The sequence below is a fragment of the Tachyglossus aculeatus genome, chromosome 2 (genome assembly GCF_015852505.1).
Source record: "Tachyglossus aculeatus isolate mTacAcu1 chromosome 2, mTacAcu1.pri, whole genome shotgun sequence".
In the NCBI taxonomy this organism is placed as follows: Eukaryota; Metazoa; Chordata; class Mammalia; order Monotremata; family Tachyglossidae; genus Tachyglossus; species Tachyglossus aculeatus.
The window spans coordinates 120984053-120993700 of NC_052067.1; the positions used below are offsets into that span (position 1 = coordinate 120984053).

At 42.1% G+C, this 9648-nt stretch overlaps 1 non-coding gene across 1 annotated transcript; it reads left to right on the forward strand.

Moving 5' to 3' along the window:
* The first annotated feature begins 8907 nt into the window (after positions 1–8907).
* Positions 8908–9051, forward strand: LOC119925086. The gene has a single exon (XR_005449756.1). It is a non-coding gene; the product is annotated as a small nucleolar RNA SNORA7 (small nucleolar RNA).
* The last annotated feature ends 597 nt before the right edge of the window (positions 9052–9648 follow it).

The window sequence follows — 9648 nt, forward strand, 5'->3', positions numbered from 1 at the left end:
TGGAATGCCCTCCTTCCTCAAATCTGCCAAACTAGCATACTTACCCCTTCAAAGCCCCACTGAGAAGGAGGAGCAGGCCTTCCCAGACTAAGCCCCCCTTTTCCTCTGCTCCCCCTCCCCTCCCCTTTCCCTGACCAACTCCCTTTACTACCCCTCCCTGCCCCACAGCACTTGTGTATATATGTACATATTTATAAATATAATTCTATATATTTTTATTTTGATGTTTACATATCTATAATTATATTTATTTCTAATGACACTACTGTTGCCTGTTTACTTGTTTTGATGTCTGTCTCCCCTCTTCTAGATTGTGAGCCCATTGTGTGCAGGAATGGTCTCAATTTGTTGCTGAATCGTACTTCCCAAGCTCTTAGTACAGTGTTCTGCACACAGTAAAAGCTCTATAAATATGATTGAATGAATGAAAGTATGGACTGGAGAGGGGAAAGACAGGATGCAGGGAGGTCAGAGAAGAGAGTGAAGCAGTACTCAAGGCAGAATGTGATAAGTGCTTAAATCAGTACAATAGCAGTTTGGCTGGAGAGGGAAGGGTGGATTATAGAAATGTTGTATACATAAATCTAACAAGGATTTAGGAAAAGCTTGAATATGTTAACTGAATAACAGAGGCTTAGGAGATGGAGAACAATGGTATTTTCTAAAGTGATGGGAAACAATGTGAGGACAGGGTTTGGGTGGAAAGATAAGGAGTTCTGTTTTGGAGAACTAGAGGTTAGACTTTAGATTTGTTATCCTTGTTTAGACTTTAAACTTGAGAAGTAAATGGGAATACCAGGTAGTGATGTCCTGAAGGCAGGAGGGAATATGAGAAAGCAGAGAAGGGGAGAGGTCAGGGCTAGAGAAGTAGATTTGGGAATTATCTGCATAGATATGAGAGATAATGAGTTCTCTAAAGGAGTGGGTATAGAAGGAAAATGGAAGAGGACCCAGAATGTAGCCCTGAGGAGCTCCCATAGTTTTAGAGTGCTTGGCAGAGGAGGAACTTGCACAAGGGAATGAGAAGGAGAGCAAGGAGGCAAGGACAACAGTGAAGGCCAGGTTAGAAACTATTTAAGGTTAGATAGAGTCGGGAGTGGTTTACATTGCCTCAGGCAGCTGAAGGGTTAGGAAATAATTAAGAAGGAATAGAGGCCATTGGAATTGACAAGAAGGACGCCAATGGTGACCATAGAGAGGGTAGTCTCTTTGGAGTGAAAGGGGCTGGAAGCCAGATTGGAGGCAGGCAAGGAGAAAATTGGATGAGAGAAAGTTGGAGCAGCAAATGTATACAACTCACTCAAGGAGTTTGAAAAGGAATGCATATTTTCTAAGGAAAAATTGTATGTCCACTGATTGCCAAGTTTTCATTTGGAAACGTTTCTTGCAAAAGCATGGCCTAGTGGATAGAACATGGGCCTTGGAGTCAGAAAGACCTGAGTTTTAATCCCGGCTCTGCCAGTTGTCTGCAGTTTGAATTTAGGTAGTCACTTCACTTCTTAGGGCCTCATCTGTACCTCATCTGTACAGTTACCTCATCTGTAGTATGGGGATTATGACATTGAACTCCTTGTGGGACAGGTACCGTGTCCTACCAATTTACTTGTATCCACCCCAGCCCTTAGAACAGTGCTTGTAACATAGTAAACATTTAACAAATACCACATAATCCAACAGACAATTACTCTCACCCCTTCCAAGGCCTTATTGAAGTCACATCCCTTCCAAGAGGCCTTCCCAGACTAAGCCCCACTTTTCCTCATCTCCCTCTCCCTTCTGTGTCACCCTTTGCTCTTCCCGTCTTCCAGACCCACAGCACTTATGTACATATCTGTAATTTTACTTAATTGTATTGATGTCTGACTCCCCCACTCTAGACTGTAAGACTGTCAACTCATTGTCGACAGGGAATGTGACTATTCTTGTATTCATTCAATTGTACTTATTGAGTGCTTACTGTGTGCAGAGCACTGTACTAAGTGCTTGGGGAGTACAAGTTGGCAACATATAGAGATGGTCCCTACCCAACAGTGGGCTCACAGTCTAGAAGGTGGGCTCACAGTCTAGAAGTTGTACTCTCCCACGTGCTTAGTACACTTAGAATTTTAATAATAAAATTCATTGTTCATTCATTCAATCATATTTATTGAGCACTTACTGTGTGCAGAGCACTGTACTAAGAGCTTGGAAAGTACAATTCAGCAATAGAGACAATCTACACCCAACAATGGGCTCACAGTCTAGAAAATAATGGTATTTGTTAAGTGCTATGTGCCAAACACTCTTCTAAGTGCTGGGGTAGATACAAGCTAGTCAGGATGTGGGGCTCACAGTCTGAATCCCCATTTTACAGATGAGGGAACTGAGGCAAAGAGAAGTTAAGTGGCTTGCCCAAGGTCACCCAGCAGACAAGTGGTGGAGGCGGGATTAGAACGCAAGTCCTGTGACTTGAAAACCAGTTCTTGCCACTAAGCCATGCTCTTCTGTTTAGGATAGTGTCATAAGTACTGTGTATAGAAAAACAGGTGAGGAAAAAAAAGTGAGTTTTCATCTAATAAGATCTGAATGAGATCATTTTTGGGGGATAGTTCGATTATTATTTATGTTTTATAATCTATTGTGTATAATGAATTTAAGCTTTCATTAATTAATTCAACCATGAAAGAAAAGAGGAATAAATTAATGTATGTTTTAACTAGCTTGCAGGCTAATATTTCAAAGGAGTAGTTTCTTAGCTACTTTCAGTAATACGTCCAAGATGACCTTTGTAGCCAGAACTGTCATTTATGAATATCAGATTCCAAATTTACTCCATGAATGTAAAATGTAACTATAAATTATCAAGCTGAAAGTATTTCTATATCTGAACACTCAAAAACTGTGTGCCATAAAAGAGTTGATAGGAGACAGATTTTCAAAAATGTTTTATGTGTCTCCTATCCTAAAAGAAACCGTCCTTTGATCCCATGACTCCCTCCAGTTATCACACTATATCCCCCTCTATTTCTCTCCAAATTCCTTGAGCATGTGATCTACACTCATTGTCTCCACTTCCTCTTCAATTATCTCCTTCACCCCCTCCAATCTAGCTTCCTCCTCCTGTCATCCATCGCCAGGGGATGGGTTCGCTTGGGAACCGGCACAATTTCAACTCTGTGGTGTTTCCAGTGACAATGTATAGATCCAAAACCTGGACAGTGAAAAAACAAAATAGAAAGAACATCGATTCTTTTGAAATGTGGTGTTGGAGAAGAACTCTCCCTCACGCTTGATTCTCCTATCTTCAATACATTATTCATGTCCATCCTTATACCTGAAATAACCTATTGCCTATCACCTATGAGAAGCAGCGTAGCTCAGTGGAAAGAGATTGGCTTTGGAGTCAGAGGTCATGGGTTCAAATTCTGGCTCTGCCACTTAGCTGTGTGACTCTGGGCAAGTCACTTCACTTCTCTGGGCCTCAGTTACCTCATCTGTAAAATGGGGATTAAGATGGTGTTTCCCCGGTGGGACAACCTCATCACCTTGTAATCTCCCTGGCACTTAGAACAGTGCTTTGCACAAAAGTAAGTGCTTAATAAATGCCATCATTATTATTTTCATTATTATCACCCTCAACTTCATCAAACTGTGCCTTAGTCCTTCCTCTGAAGAATTACTTCCCTTTAAACTCTTACCTTCAGTGTTCTCTTTTCTAATAAACCTCAACATTTTTCATTTCATTTGTTATTAATTGATTTATTCACCATTGTAGATTTTTGTACCTATAGTTTCACTCTTAACTATGGTCTATTCATTCATTCAGTCGTATTTATTGAGCATTTACTGTGTGCAGAGCACTGTACTAAGGGCTTGGGAAGTACAAATCAGCAAAATACAGAGACAGTCCCTACCCAACAGGCTCACAGTCTAGAAGATAATGATGGTATTTGTTAAGTGTCTACTATGTGCCAAGCACTTTTCTAAACACTGGCTTAGATAGAAGGTAATCAGGTTGTCCCACATGAGGCTCACAGTCTTACTCCCCATTTTACAGATTAGGTAACTGAGGCACAGAGAAGTTAAGTGACTTGCCCAAGGTCACACAGCAGAGAAGTGTCAGAGCCAGGATTAGAACTCACAATCTCTGACTCCCAAGTCCACGCTCTTTCCACTAAGCCATGCTGCTTCTCTAAAGGTCAGTACATTTATAGCTTAGGCTCCATTGGACTTAAAGCAATGTGGAAACAAAGATCAATTTATTTTCCTTTTATATATCCCCAGGCATTTGGTTCCATGCTCTCTGAATAGTAGGCATTCAAAGAAATACTGTTCAAACTGCTAAATCAAAAATAGTTCCAGAAATGTAAATTCCATAAATATACATTAAGTATGGGTTTATTGATTGATTAATGCTCAAAGTTCATATTCTTCAATAGTAGAAATCATTTACAGTATTGAGAAAGATGAAGTAAAGACAACAATGGACTGGAACAAATGCGGAGGCAAGCAACAGATAATGATGACATCTTCCATGAAGAAAGATGGGCCAGCCTGAGTCTAAGAATCTGCACAGATGAATTATTATATAACTAGTAATGTAAGCAGCAAACCACTCATTCCCTCTTACCTGCCAGTCATGCTTCTCCTGGGGCATTAAGTGCAACAAATGAATAGATGGGCAAAGAAACTGTATGATGCCAATGTTTTACCTTAGTATAGGTACTTTCAGGAATTTTTCTTCCTAGCTGCTGCAGTGTTCACCAGCCACATTAGCCAGTTATTTTTCAAAGTTTCTACTCAACTTTCCACCTTGTAGAATGCCCTAAGTAGTTCTTTGGTCCTAAGTACATCACTGATAGCAAAGCCCTAGCAGGCTGAACTCAGACCAAAAGAAGGGCCTCCTGATTCTTAGAGGTGTGTTCTTTCCATTGCCCAGCAAATATAATGACTAGGTAGGTAGATACATAGATAGATGATAGGTAAGAGACAGATAGGTGAGACAGACCAACCACTATTTGAATATTGTTCTATGTAGAGCACAATACTAAATGCTTGAGAGAGTTCAGTAGAGTTAGTAGACCATGGTGACCCCTGTCCTCAAGAAGCTTCAGCAGATATTAAAATGAATTACAGGTAGGGGAAGCAGCAGAAAGGGATAGACAACAAATGGCAGGTATATGTGTGAAATAGAAAAAGAGTCTGAGGTAGTCTGTGACTGTGACATTGAGAGATAGACAAAAACAAAGGGAGGGAGAGAAGGATGGTGGATTCTACCTTCAAAATGTCTGATGTGCCTCTGCACATATCTAGGTGTATATGTATGTAGAGGCCACGCTATGAGACAGAGCTAACTATGGGCCATGAATTAACAGAAATGAAAAATGCAGTTAGGCTCGGAAACCTTAAGAAGCATACTTTTCCCTGTTGTCAAAGCTGCTCTAGATATTGTTACTATGGAGTTGTGGGTGTTGCACTAATGCCCACTTGTTATTTTATTCATTTTGTATGTGTGCTCTCCAAGTGGCTCAAGCTTGTAAATCATTCCAGGAATTGGTATTTGTTCTCTCTTTTTTAATAGAACAATTAGCCAAATAAAGAGACGTGGATCTCTATTCTCCTATAAGGAGAATGAGAATAAGGCAGTATTTTCAGGGCTCTAACATTTTTCTGTTAGACTGAAATAAAGGAATAATTTTATGCTAGAATTAATCCTTGTAAAGCACAACACTGCTGGGAGAAAAGAAATAGACTTCACTAAATCATAGTGGGTTGCACTGCAACAATTGTAAAGGACATAACTGCAGTTGAAAGGGTAGCATTATAAACAAGAAATAAAAGCTAAATTCATTCCTATGCTAATATATTGGTGCAAGTCAATATTGAACTAAGGTTGTTCATGTAGGGTAGATCTATTTTTTGCCCCAATTAAGCTTGAGACCAAGCAAACTAACATGCATGGAAGCCATTCACTATATGGACAGCCATCACTTTGTGTGTCCACATACCAGTAATCTGTTTTAGACACCATTTGGCCTGATTGGCAAAAACATTTTTGGGATTTTTCTGGTTTACAGCCCCAAAACCCCATCCAAGCCGATGCCCTAAAGAGACCCCAGCCAGATGAAAAACAGGGGAAGAGAGCAGCACAGAGTTACCAACACCCCCACAGAGCTTCTGGAAACACGATGAATTAAAGTCTCAATATATGTTTAAAGAGCCGAGTACAGTGCCAGTGCCAGAGCTCTGCACATGGTGTTTAATGAGTACTATCATGACTACTACTAAACCAAATGGCTTATATAAAGCAATTAAATCCAACACTTCCTAGAATACCCAGTGGCTATGGAAAATGCTCATATCAGTCTCCCTAACATTAGCCAGATGACGGCTTTGGAGCCTTGAAGGAATATGTATTCTGTAAAATATTTGACACACGAAGGCGAAAGTATCCACCATCAGACACCTTCATAGTTTTTCAGACCCTATCAAATGCAGTTGGAAGAAATGGTCATAAAACTGCTATCTTTCTCCAGAATTCAAATAATATCACTTGCTAGGGCTTTACGAGGCGAGAGACACTTTTCGAAAAAAAAATGCTAGTTGAGGAAAATCTCCCTTGGTAAACAAACTTATGGCTCCAAATCACAGAGCCAAAATAATAGAGAGATTGCCTTTCTGAGTTGAGCTATCTTCCATCAATGCTTTCTGACAGACCCTTATGTCCACAGAAAGTACCTTGGGTATTTCAATCTCCCTTCAGTGTCACCTAACCATACTGTCACACCAGAGCTAACTACACCCAGGAGATGAGCCAGACAGACTGTAGCAGAGAGAACTAGAACTTCATGCAGCAGCAATAAATTGTGCAGACTTCCAAACGAATATATATGAACAGAGGAAACATCATCCATATGGTCGAGTGTGGAATGGAAGTGTAGAGGAAGGGATTTCCCTGCTTCCTCCTGCAAAATGTTGCTTTTGGTCTTTTTCTCTCTGACTCCTTCTTCCTCTTTCTCTTCTTTAGAATCTCACACTGTCCATCTCCAGCACCCTCTGCACATACTAGTTGCTGTTATGTAACACCCACCTGGTTTTTCTCCTGCATTTCCGGATGTTTTGATGCTTTTCTAGTCTTCCTAATCTCTACTCCCTTCTTAATAATAATAATAATAATGTTAGTATTTGTTAAGCGCTTACTATGTGTCAAGCACTGTTCAAAGTGCTGGGGGGGGATACAAGGTAATCAAGGTTGTCCCACGTGGGGCTCACATTCTTAATCCCCATTTTACAGATGAGGGAACTGAGGCACAGAGAAGTTAAGTGACTTGTCCAAGTCACACAACTGGCAAGTGGCAGAGCCCAGATTAGAACCCATGACCTTCTGACTCCCAAGCCCGTGCTCTTTCCACTGAGCCACGCCTCAGGGACTTCATGCTGAATAATGGTTCCACTGACACTGATCCATCTACTGCTTCTGTCTCCTCAACTCTTCTGACCTCTTGCTATGCCCCGACTCAGGCATTCACCAATCTAATCACATGCTTGAGCTGATTTTCCTTAAACACTGCCTCATTGCTAATCTCACCAATGCAGATTTGCCACTTTCTTGTCCCAACCTTCTAATTTGCCCCTCAAATTTGGCACGCTCTCCCTACTGGGACCTCCGTAATATAGATCCACTCTACCTAACCCAGACATTCACTACCCACTTGGCCTCTCCGACAGCCTACCACCCACCCCCTCGCTCCCACTCCCTTCCCTTAATGGGAAAATACAGGCCTTAAATTTCTCCTTGGGTGTGAGTAGGGGCAGGGCTCTGCATTCTGGCTCCCCAGCAGCCCCATGCTCAGGTTCCTGATGGAGGAGGGCCAGTGGCACCCCAGTTTCAACCCCCATCACTCTGATTTTGAACACTGAGGAAAACAAATTGTGCCTTGGACTGACCCTGCTGGGGTTCCTGGTTTGCATTCATCTCTGAGTGTATTTACTGAATGCTTACTGCATGCAGAGTTCACAGTGCAAAACAGTGCAGTTGGAAGATAGCTTCCCGGTCATCAGGGAGCTTGCAACCTAGCAGGGGAGACAGTTACTAAATAAATTACAGATACTAAGAAGCAAGAGAGTGTAAAATAAGTACAACAGTGCATTGGGGAGCTATTTATATATAATTTGTATATCTGTAATTTATGTTAATGTCTGTCTCCCCCCTCTAGACTGTAAGATAATTGTGGGCAGGAAATGTGTTTGTTTATCGTTGTATTGTACCCTCCCAAGTGATTAGCGCAGTGCTCTGCACACAGTAAATGCCCAGTCAATACAATTGAGTTGAATGTACGTGGGGCTTGAGATGAGGGAATCTTGTGAGCTGGGGTGTAATGGGGAGAGAGCTGACTGTCTTTATGTAAATGGTTTGAAGTTTCTCCTTGAGCAGAGAGAAATTAGCCACCAGTGGAGGTTTTTGAGGAGTGAGGAGATCAAGGCAGAAAGACGTTTTAGAAAAATGACCAGGGCAGCCAAGTGTGGTATGGGCTGGTAGAGGAGAGAGGAAACAGAGGGATAGTGAGAAGTCTGACACAGTAGTTGAGTGAAGATATGATAAGTGCCTGGGCCAGCATGGAACAATTTGGATGAAGGAGATTCTGGAGAAGCTGGGGAGGAAAAACCCTAGTAAAATACTGCATATTAGACTCCCTATTGAAAAGACAGGGAGAAGTCAGATATTATGCCAAGCTTTCAGGATTCAGAGATGGGAAAGATGGAGGTGGTTGTTATCTGTGATGGGGAATTCAGAGAGAGGAGAGAATTGGAGAGGAAAGATGAATTTAGTTTTAAACAAGTTTATATTGAGACATCCATGTAAAGATGTCCTTAAGGAGAAAATAATAATAATAGTGGTATTTATTAAGCACTTACTATGTGCCTGCGCCCCTCTCAGGGTCACACCTGGAGAGTTTCCAGTACTCTACCAGTCTCAGCTAAGAGAGGGAGAGGCATACCAAGCAGAGGCATACCCATTCCATTTCTTAGCTTGGGCAGTGGCTAGCAAATGGAAGGCCATCTGCTGCAAGTTGAAACTCCCCTGTGCTGGAATGCAGTGGCATGGGAGAGAGTCGAGGGCAGAGACTCAAGTTGAGTGTGCAAAAGAAACCACTTCTGTATTTTTACCAAGAAAACTCTTGGGATAATCTACCAGAACAATTGCAGATGGAGGTGGGGTGACCTGGGAGAGAAGTGTCGCTATGGGTCGGAGACAACTCGACAGCATGACAATAAATTTCTCCTTGCTTTCCATCCCATTGTCACTCTTGCACCTCCAACCCCTGATCCTCTATCAACTTCACAGTCTGAGTTCTCACTTTTGTGCCCAAAGACATGAATTAGCTGGCAGAAATCCAGCTGGCAGGTAAACTTCTGCAATTAGAACCCACACAACATCTGCAACTAGAATGTACATTATGATACTCTCCTAACTCTCGGCTTCAAGGCTCTCCATCACTTCACCCCCTCCTACCTCACCTCCCTTCTCTCCTTCTACAGCCCAGCCCGCACCCTCTGCTTCTCTACTGAAAACCTCCTCACTATGCCTCGTTCTCACCTGCCCCACCGTCGACCCCCGGCCTGCACATCCTTCCCCTGGCCTGGAATACCCTCCTTCCACACACCCAC